Source organism: Elephantulus edwardii, unplaced genomic scaffold (assembly GCF_000299155.1).
Source record: "Elephantulus edwardii isolate Elephantulus edwardi_28Jun2011 unplaced genomic scaffold, EleEdw1.0 scaffold00341, whole genome shotgun sequence".
Lineage (NCBI taxonomy): Eukaryota > Metazoa > Chordata > Mammalia > Macroscelidea > Macroscelididae > Elephantulus > Elephantulus edwardii.
The window spans coordinates 1,735,432-1,745,193 of NW_006400091.1; positions in this window are offsets into that span (position 1 = coordinate 1,735,432).

A 9,762-nucleotide genomic window follows, 5' to 3' on the forward strand; every position below is an offset into this window, starting at 1 on the left:
CCCAGTAGTGGAATTGCTGGGTCACATATAAAGTAACTTCATTCTTGACTGAAGAGTTTGTCTTGAGTCTTCTTACTGAATGCTTCATTCTTACTCCATTTCGATTGCATCTATTAGCTTAAGAAGGATTGATTAACTCAAAATAGAACCTATTGCCTCCTTCCTGGTGCTTACTATACATACTTATATGTACATACTGAGGACTAAGGGCTGAAACTGGAAGGCTAGCTCTGTTCTCCCCAAGTTTATATTCTGGTTGGAGGAAGACAAACAATGAACATACACATAAAAACATTAAGCAGTAACATTGTCTTAGGGAATATAAATGACTCAAGTCTATTACTTATATTTGAGTGGAGGGCTATGTGTTGCTGTGATTTTGGCAGCTATGCCACCGATGTTTGAAATAGCAGAAAGGTGGACAGATTTTAGTAGTACTTCCAGGAGAAGGCAAGCTAGGTAGTCCTGGCAATCTATAGCAGAAAATCAGCCAGTTACTTATATGGACCACAGGGACACCCTCATCTGATATAGTGCTGGAAGGCTAGCCCCTGACTAAGGAAGACACACAACTCTACAGCGACTACCACAATGAACTTGATCACGAAAATGACACAGACCATACCTTTTTTTTCTTGTTGTTCTTTTTTGTTTCTTTGTACGTCGAGTCTAAGACGATTCAACAGCAACTAACAACATTTAAGTTGCCAATTAAGAAAAAACCAGGTGGTTTCTGCTCAAGAGCTGCCTGGAAAGGGGTTGGTGAAGGTCCCCTCAGGCTGGTATAGTGAGCTGGATGGATAATAGGATGGCTCAGCAAAGATTTGAGAAGACAGCATGTGCAAAGGCCAGAGAAAGATGAAGCTTGGGGAGGTGGGAAATAGGCAGGAAGGAAGCTGAAGTAGTTCCGGGTCAGGTGGGGCACAGAAGATGTGAGAGGGATGATCTGAACCTTGGTTAGTGCCCAGGTGGCTCTACAAGAGAGTTTAAATTTTATTCTAATTTCAATGGAGAAATTATTTAAATTTTAAGGGTATTTAATGAAGCAGAGGAGTGTTATAACTTGATTTTTTCATGGAGATAAGTGGGAGCTCTAGTGGTCATATGGGTAAGGAGTTGCTCTGCCAAGCCAAAGCTGGGCAGTTCAAATCCATCAGTAGTTCCAAGGGAGAAAGATGGATAATCTCCTTCTATGCAACTTACAACATAACAGTAGCAACAACATGTAGATAAACACTGAAGAGTGAAAAAAATATACCTACTTATAGAAATATTAGTAGGAAATAGAAAGTGGGAAAAACCCCATTTTAAAAAAATAAACTTATAAGGAAATAGGTAATGGCAGTATAGTTGTTATTCTAATCAGAATAAAACAATTTTACCCATGAAATGAAAATTGATCTTTAAATTTAGCTTATTAGTGATCTATTGTTTGAATACTAAAACCAGATATTTTATTATTTTAATAAAGAACAACATTTTATGCTGTACCAATAGTTTATAAGTACCTACTATGGGAGGGTGGAGGGTGGAGGGACAGCGCAGGAGGGGAAGACCTCCTATGAGATGGATTGATTCGGTGACTGGGGTAACCGGGATGGGTGTATCAGAGGCGGTGCGGTTGGCGCAGGATAGCAGGGTTTAGGGTTGTTGTGCATAGGGTCGCTATGAGTCGGAAACGACTCGACGGCACATAACAACAACAACAACACAACTATGGGCTTGCTAAAAGCTCTGGTGGCCTAGCGGTTAGGAGCTGCACTGTCATCCTAAAGGCTCAAATTCACCAGCTACTCCAAGGGAGTTTATTGTGTATTGTTTCTGAAAACCCACTCAAGGGTTTACTATTGGTAGTTTTTGATGGGAGTGTACACAACAACAAAACCCAAATTGACTTGCTATATATAGCATTTGACTTAATATTCACAACAGTTTCTAATTTTATAGAAGGGTAAATTAAGGTTTCAAGTCATCCCCTATCACATTTTAAGAGTTGAAGTCATTGCCCATAGTCATAATGCCAAGTTCAGTATCAATCCCTATCATCCCAAGTCACCCGCATAACAATGCCAGAGTTCAAGTCACCCCATCATACTGCCAGAGCTCAAGTCATTCACATCACACTCCCAGGCAGTGACAGAGCTGGTACTGAGCCTAGAAAAATTATCAAGTCAGACACTACACTGACATGCTTTCAAAATATACAATATTAAGTTTTGTTTAATTACTAAACCCAGAACTGACCCTCCACTGGGTTTCCAAAGCTGTAAATCAAAGGAGAGTATTACCTATCTTTCTCCCTTGGAGCTGCTACTGGATTCTGAATACCTTTACATTAGAAATACAACTTCCTACAGATTATGCCAGGTTAATAATTCCTAACTTTTTAATATTTCTGAGGCTGTTGGCACTCTTAAAAATTATTGAGGATCACAAAGAGCTTTTTTTCTTATGTGAGTACTGTCTACTAATATTTACTATGTTGGTAATTAAAATTGATAATGAAAAAAATATTAATTGTTTAATCATAATGTTGTTAAACCTATTAACGAAGCTCTTTAGGCCGAGTGTTAAGAAGCTGAGCTTCCATCCCAAAGGCTCACAGTTCAAGTTCACCAGCTGCTCTACAAGAGAAGGATGGGAAATCTCATTCTTTATGATTCACTGGCTCTAAAAACACACCAGAGTCGACTGAGTGTTGGTTCCAGCTCTATGACACACAATAACAAATCTATTAAATGTTAATGCAAATAAAACAATTTTTATAAAAATGACTATTTATGCCAAAGACAAAGGTCACCTGATTACGGTTATGATATTTTCAATCACTTGCTGTGCTTCTTGAGAACTGGTCAATGAATAAGCATAACAGGGAAAAAAAGATGTCTTTGAGTTTTTATGTTGCTGGAGAGTACTGATTAGCCCACAGACTGACAAAAGAACATATAGATATGTCTTAGAGAAAGTGCAGCTAGAGTGCTCGTTGGAGGCAAAGATGAATAAACTTCATCTCATAAAACTTGGGCATGTTGTTAGCAGGGATATTCCTGAGGGACATTCCTTGGAAAGAGGCACTATGCTTTAAAAGGTGGAAGATCAATGAAAAAGAGGAAGTTTCTTAATGAGAAGGATTTACACAGGATTGTAGCAGATTATCAATGTTTCCCTCCAATCCTGATGCCACATTCCCCTCTGTAGAGTTCAGCTTCTTGAATAATTTGCTCAGCATACAGATTGAATAGATATGGAGAGAGAATCCAACTGTGACTCACTATCTTCTTTATTTTGAACCATTTTGTGTTTAAACAACAGCCTCCTTCCTGGTCCAGGTATAGTTTTCGCATGAGCATAATTAAACTGTGTGGGACTCCAATTTTTCTCATTGTCAGCCACAACTTGTTATGGCCCACAGAGTCAAATACCTTTGCTTAGTTAATAAAACACAAATAGACACTTTTTCTGGTATTCTTTACTTTCTTTCAACCATGATCCATCTGACATCAGCCATGATATCCCTAGGGCCACAGCCTCTTCTAAATCCTGCTTGAACTTTTAGCAGCCGGTTTTTTTTTATGATCTTCAGCAGTATTTTGCTTGTTGTTGTTAGATGCCATCAAGTTGTAGACTACTCATAGTGGCCCTATGAACAAAAGGCCTGAGCACTGTTCATAGGGTTTCCGGAGGCAAGCCACTTTGGAAGTGGATACCACTCCTGCTTCTAGACTTGTTTTAATCTGGAAGCTCCACCAAACACTGTCCACCATGCATAACCATTACCACATTTGGCACATCACTGTCACAGTGTTCAGTGTAACAGCAACCACATTACCTCTGCTCAGCAATGCACAGACCAGTGCTATACCACCATTACATGCATGTGATATTATTGATATTGTTTAATGGTTTCCACATACTGTTGGATTGCTTTTCTTGGGAACAGGAACAAATATTTTGACAGCTGCCCTCCAAATTTTCTGGCACAGGCTGGTGAGTATATCCAAGGCTCCATCTGTTGCTTGAAAGAAGTCAAATTATATTTCATCAATTCCACAGGCCTTATTTTTTGCCAATGCCTTTAATGTAGTTTCTACTTCCTACTTCATTACCATTGGTTCTTGATCATATGACATGTCCTGAAATTTTTCAGTGTCAGTCAGTTCTTTTTGGTACAGTGATTCTGTGTATTCCCTTCATCTTCCTTTTTTTTTAAAAAAAAATTATACTCAATGGTACATAACAACAGTACATACTATGAAAGGTTTGGAAGCAGGTGTGGTATCCATTTCCTAAACAACATGCCTCCAGAAACTATGAACTTTGATGAATGCCATTAGTTGTAGAGGGGCTTCAGGCCTTTTAAAAAAATTATTATTAATTTTAATGAAAAATTACAGAAACTTTGAATTTCCATTCATTCATTGTTGCACTTTCTTTCCCTCCCAACTCTCCCCCTCAGTACACTACCCTCTTGGAAAAGTAAAAGAAAAATTCTTTCATTGTTTTACAATCCCTTCCCCCAGGTCCACTCCACCATGCCATCTTTGCTTTAAACTCCTGTCATGACAAAAATAGCGAGTAATATATCCCTTTTAAACAGTTTTCTCCTCATCTGTTTCAATGTAGTATAAATTATTGAACCTATCTTTCTCAGTCTCCCCCAACCCCGAAGTCAGTCCTGTTGTATAACAGTGGCACCATGCAGTATTTGCCCTTTTGTGACTGAGATACTTCACTCAGCATAATGTCCTCCGGGCTCACCCATTTTGAATAATATTTCATGAGTTCCTTGGTTTTTCAACGCAGTGTAGTATTCCATTGTGTGAATATACCACAGCTTCTTTATCCATTCATTTGTTGATAGGCACTTGGGTTGTTTCCAACTCCTTGCTATTGTAAACAAAGCTGCGATAAACATGGGTGTGTATAGATCTGCTTGGATGTCAGTTATGGTCTCTTTGGGGTATATTCCCAGTAGTGGAATTGCTGGGTCAAATGGTATCTCTATTTGCAACATTTTGAGAAAGTGCCATACCGCCTTCCACAGTGGTTGCACCATTTTACACTCCCACCAACAGTAAATAAGGGTTCCAGTTTCTCCACAGCCTCATCAGCATTTGTTGCTTGCTATTCTGTTAAATTTTGCTATTTATTCATAGGGTTGCTATGAGTCTTGCTCAACTTGAAGGCAATCAACAACAACAATTTTATACTGAGTTGCTTAAAATGGTTATATTTTTTTCTCCAACTCCTTTGGATGCTTTCTGGGTCTTTCAATGTGTTGCCCATATATAGGTCAACTCAGAAGAAAATTAACATAGGTGCAGAAGATCTAGCTATACAGTCAGCCAATTTGACTTTGTGGATATATTCAGGGTATTGTACCCAAATAAAAGTAAAGTGCTTTTCTTCTCATCTGTATGTGGTACATTTTCCAGAACTGGTAGTATATTAGGGCACAAAGCAAACCTCACCAAATTTTAAAACTCTGAAATAATACAAAATATCCTTTCAGACCACAATAGCAAAACACTAGACATTAACAATAAGAGGGTAAAACTTACAAAAACATGTACATGGAAGCTAGAACACGATCAAGTTATAGAAGGAAAAAAAAAAACAAAATCGGAAAACTTCTGGAAACAAATACAAATGAAAATACAACATACATACAATATGCAAAACCACTGGGATAGAACTAAGGTAGTCTTTAGAGTATAGTTCATAGGAATAAGCAAGCACATAAAAAAGGAAGAAACAAAATTAATTATTTAACTCACCACCTCCATCACATAGAAAAATATAAGCAATCTAACCCCACAGGCTCTAGAAGAAAGGAAATTGTAAGACAAGACCTGAAATCAATGAGCTAGAAAACAGGGAAACAACTGAAACCATCAACAAGAACAGAAGCTAGTTCTCTGAAATGGTCAATGAAATAGACAAACCATTGGCAAACTTAACAAAAGATAAAAAATTCCATATGACCCAGCTATTCCTGTACTTGGAATATACCCTGAGAATATGAGGACTGAGGCACAAACTGAGATTTGTACACCAATGTTCATAGCAGCATTATTCATCATCGTAAGAACATGGAAACAGTCTAAATGTCCAACCACAAATTAATGGATTGAGAAATCATGGTACATTAATACAATGGAATACTATGCAGCACACAGGAGCAATAACTTTGTAAATTATTACCTAACTTGGGAGGGACTTGAGAGCATTATGCTGAATGAACTGACTCAGTCCTACAAGGATAAATATTGTAAAAAACCCTGTTATTGCAGAATAAGTATAAGGGTCCAAGAGGGGTGGGAGAAGCTGAAAGTAGAGGGATGTGGATGTGCAAGGGCAAGGGGGATTAATCATTGGGTTGTGCAGTTTGACAGGGGTGGGTGAGGGAAATTGAAAGAATTTGTTCAAATTTGTATTCGAGTTTTGTAAATAAACTAGTATAAAAAAGAGAAGACACAAATAACTCAAATAAGAAATTATAGAGATGATATTTCAACAGAAGAAGCTGAAATAAAATTGATAATAATGGAATATTATGAAAAACTATACTCTGATAAACTTGAAAAGCTAGAAGAAATTCCTTGAAACTTACACCTTACACAGATTGACATGAACATATGTAAACAGATGAACACATCAACAGAACCATCACAAAAGAAGAAAATAAGCAAATTATCAAAAGACTCCCCACCCGACAATATCAAAACCACAATGAGATACCATTTCACCCCAGTAGCAGTGGCAAAGTTTAGGAGGGCAGCAAGTAATAAATGTTGGCGAGGATGTGGAGAGGTGGAAACTCTCATACACTGTTTGTGGCAGTGTAAAATGGTACAACTGCTCTGGAAGGAAGTTTGACATTTCTTCAAAAAGCTGAACATAGAACTCCATATGGCTGTTATTCCACTACTAGGAATATACCTCAAGGAAATTAGAATGGAGCCACAAAAAGACATCTGTACACTGATGTTCATAGCAGTGTTATTGATCATCACAAGACCATGGAAATAGGCCAAATGTCCAACCACAACTGAATGGATTGAGAAATTGTGGTACATTCACACAATGTAATATTATGCAGCACTCAGGAGTAACGATTTTGCAAAATACTACATAATTTGGGAGAGACTGGGGAACATTATGCTGAGTGAACTAACTCAGTCTTATAAGGACAAACACTACATAAGACCATAATTTTAGTAATAGAAGGATAACTAGTACAATATGTATGGAGACCTAAGAGAGTAAGGGATGGAAGGAGAGCGGTGAGGATAGGTAGAGGCAGTTTAATCACATGGAAAGAGATTGAAGATTCTTCTTCCTTGGAGCAGCAGGGGTATTTGAACCACTCGCCTTTGGAATTGCAGTGTAGCTTCTTATCACTAGGCCACTAGAAATCCCAGCTTTTTTTGTTGTTGTTATGTGCTACTGAGTTGCATACGACTCATAGTGATCCTATGTACAACAGTTTTGAACTCTGCTCTATACTGAGCCAATCGCATTGTCTCTGACACATCTACCCCCATAACCCCAGTCACTAAATCAATACATCTCATTGAGGATCTTCCTCTCTTGTGTTGGCCCTCCACCCTTCCAATCATGACGTCCCTCTCCAAGGACTGGTCTCTCTTTGCAACCTACCCAAAGTATGTCAGATGAAGCTTCAAAATCCTTGCCTCCAAGGAGTAGCTTGATTTCACCCTCCCCAGGATGAACCTGTTTGTTCTCCTAGCAGTCATGGTATATTTAGTACTCTTCTCCAGCACCACAACTCAGAGGCATCAATTCTTCTACCATCCTTGTCCAGCTCTCTGATTCATAGCAAATTGTTGTGAAGAATATGGCCTGGATTAGGTAAACCTTAGTCTCTACACTGACATCATTGCTCTTCAGAACTCTGGAGAGTTCCCTGACAGCAGATTTTCCTAATGCAATTAGTCTTCTGATTTTCTGGGTGCTGGTACCAAGAGTGTTTATTGTGGCGCCAAGCAAAATGAAGCTGTTAACAATCTCAATCTCTTCATCAAATATCATGATGCTTACTATTGACCCAGAGGTGAGAATATTTGTTTTGTTGATGTTGATCTTCAATCCATATTGGAGGCTGTATTCCTTGACCTTCTGTAGCAAATGTTTCAAGTCCTCCTCAGTTTCAGGAAGCAAGGTTGTGTTATCTGCATAACACAGATTGTTGATGGGTCTTCCTTCAATCTTGATGCCACATTCCTCTTCATAGAGCCCAGCTCCCCAGATGATCTGTTCTGTGTATAGATTGAAAAGATATAGAGATAGGATGCATTCCTGGCATATACGTTTCCTGATTTTGAACCATACAGTGTTTCTTTGCTCTGTTCTGACGACTGTGTCCTGTTCCAAGTATAGGTTTTGAATGAGCACCAACAAGTGTTCTAGGATTTCCATTCTTCTCAGAGTTAAACTAGCTCCCAATACAGATATCAAACCCATTTTTTCAAAGAAATGGAAAGGCAGTTGGCATTCTTCTTACATCTTAATAATTTCCTTTTCATTGCTTCTTAATCCTTCCTGCCTTTCAAGATTTATCCCTGGTCAAATTTTGATGTTATGTGTTTGACCGTTTTAAGAGTGCTCTGGTGGCCTAATGGCAAGAAGCTGTTCTGCAATCCAGAAGACATTCAGCTAGAGGCCACCAATGCTTCATGAGAAAAGGATGGGATATCTCCTCCCATGCAATTAAGTGCTTCTTAAAACCCACTAGAGGGTCACCTATGGGTCCATTCAGATTCTACAATACACAACTACAACAACAATAACAAGGGAACTCTGGTGGCATAGTCCAGATGGAATCCGTAAGTTGTGTTGTTCACTCAAAGGCAATGCCATTCTGAAGATTCAAATCCATCAGTGGCTTTGAAGGAAAAGATAGGCAATCTTCTTGTATAATAACCTCTAAAAACCTGCTGGAAGGCCAGCTATTAGTGAGTGGTGGGTTATTTTTGTGGTTTTTTTTGTTTTTAGAAATTTATTATTATTATTAATTTCAATGAAAATTTACAGAGACTTTGAATTTCCATTCATTCATTGTTGCACTTTTCTCCCCTCCAAACCCTCCAACCTAGTACACTACCTCTTTGGAAAAGTAAAAGAAAAATTCTTTCATTGTTTTACAATCCCTACCCCCAGGTCCATGCCACTATGCAGCCTTTGCTCTAGACTCCTGCCATGACAAAAATACCTAGTAACATATACCTTTTAAACAGTTTTCTCCCTCATCTGTTTCAATGCAGTATAAATTATTGAACCTGTCTTTCTAAGTCTCCCCCCAACTCCAAGGTCAGTCCTGTTTTACAACAGTGGCACCATGCAGTATTTGTCCGTTTGTGACTGAGATACTTACTTAGCATAATGTCCTCCAGGGTCACCCATTTTGAATAATATTGCATGAGTTCCTTGTTTTTCAATGCAGTGTAGTATTCTATTGTGTGAATATACCACAGCTTCTCTATCCATTCATTTGTTGATAGGCACTTGGGTTGTTTCCAATTCCTTGCTATTGTGAACAAAGCCACGATAAACATGGGTGTGCATACATCTGCTTCGGTGGTAGTTATGGTTTCTTTACGGTAAATTCCAAGTAGTGGAATTGTTGGGTCAAATGGTATTGCCATACAGCCTTTCATAGTGGTTGCACCATTTACACTCCCACCTGCAGTGGAAAAGGGTTCTGGTTTCTCCACAACTTTGTCAGCATTTTGATGTTTG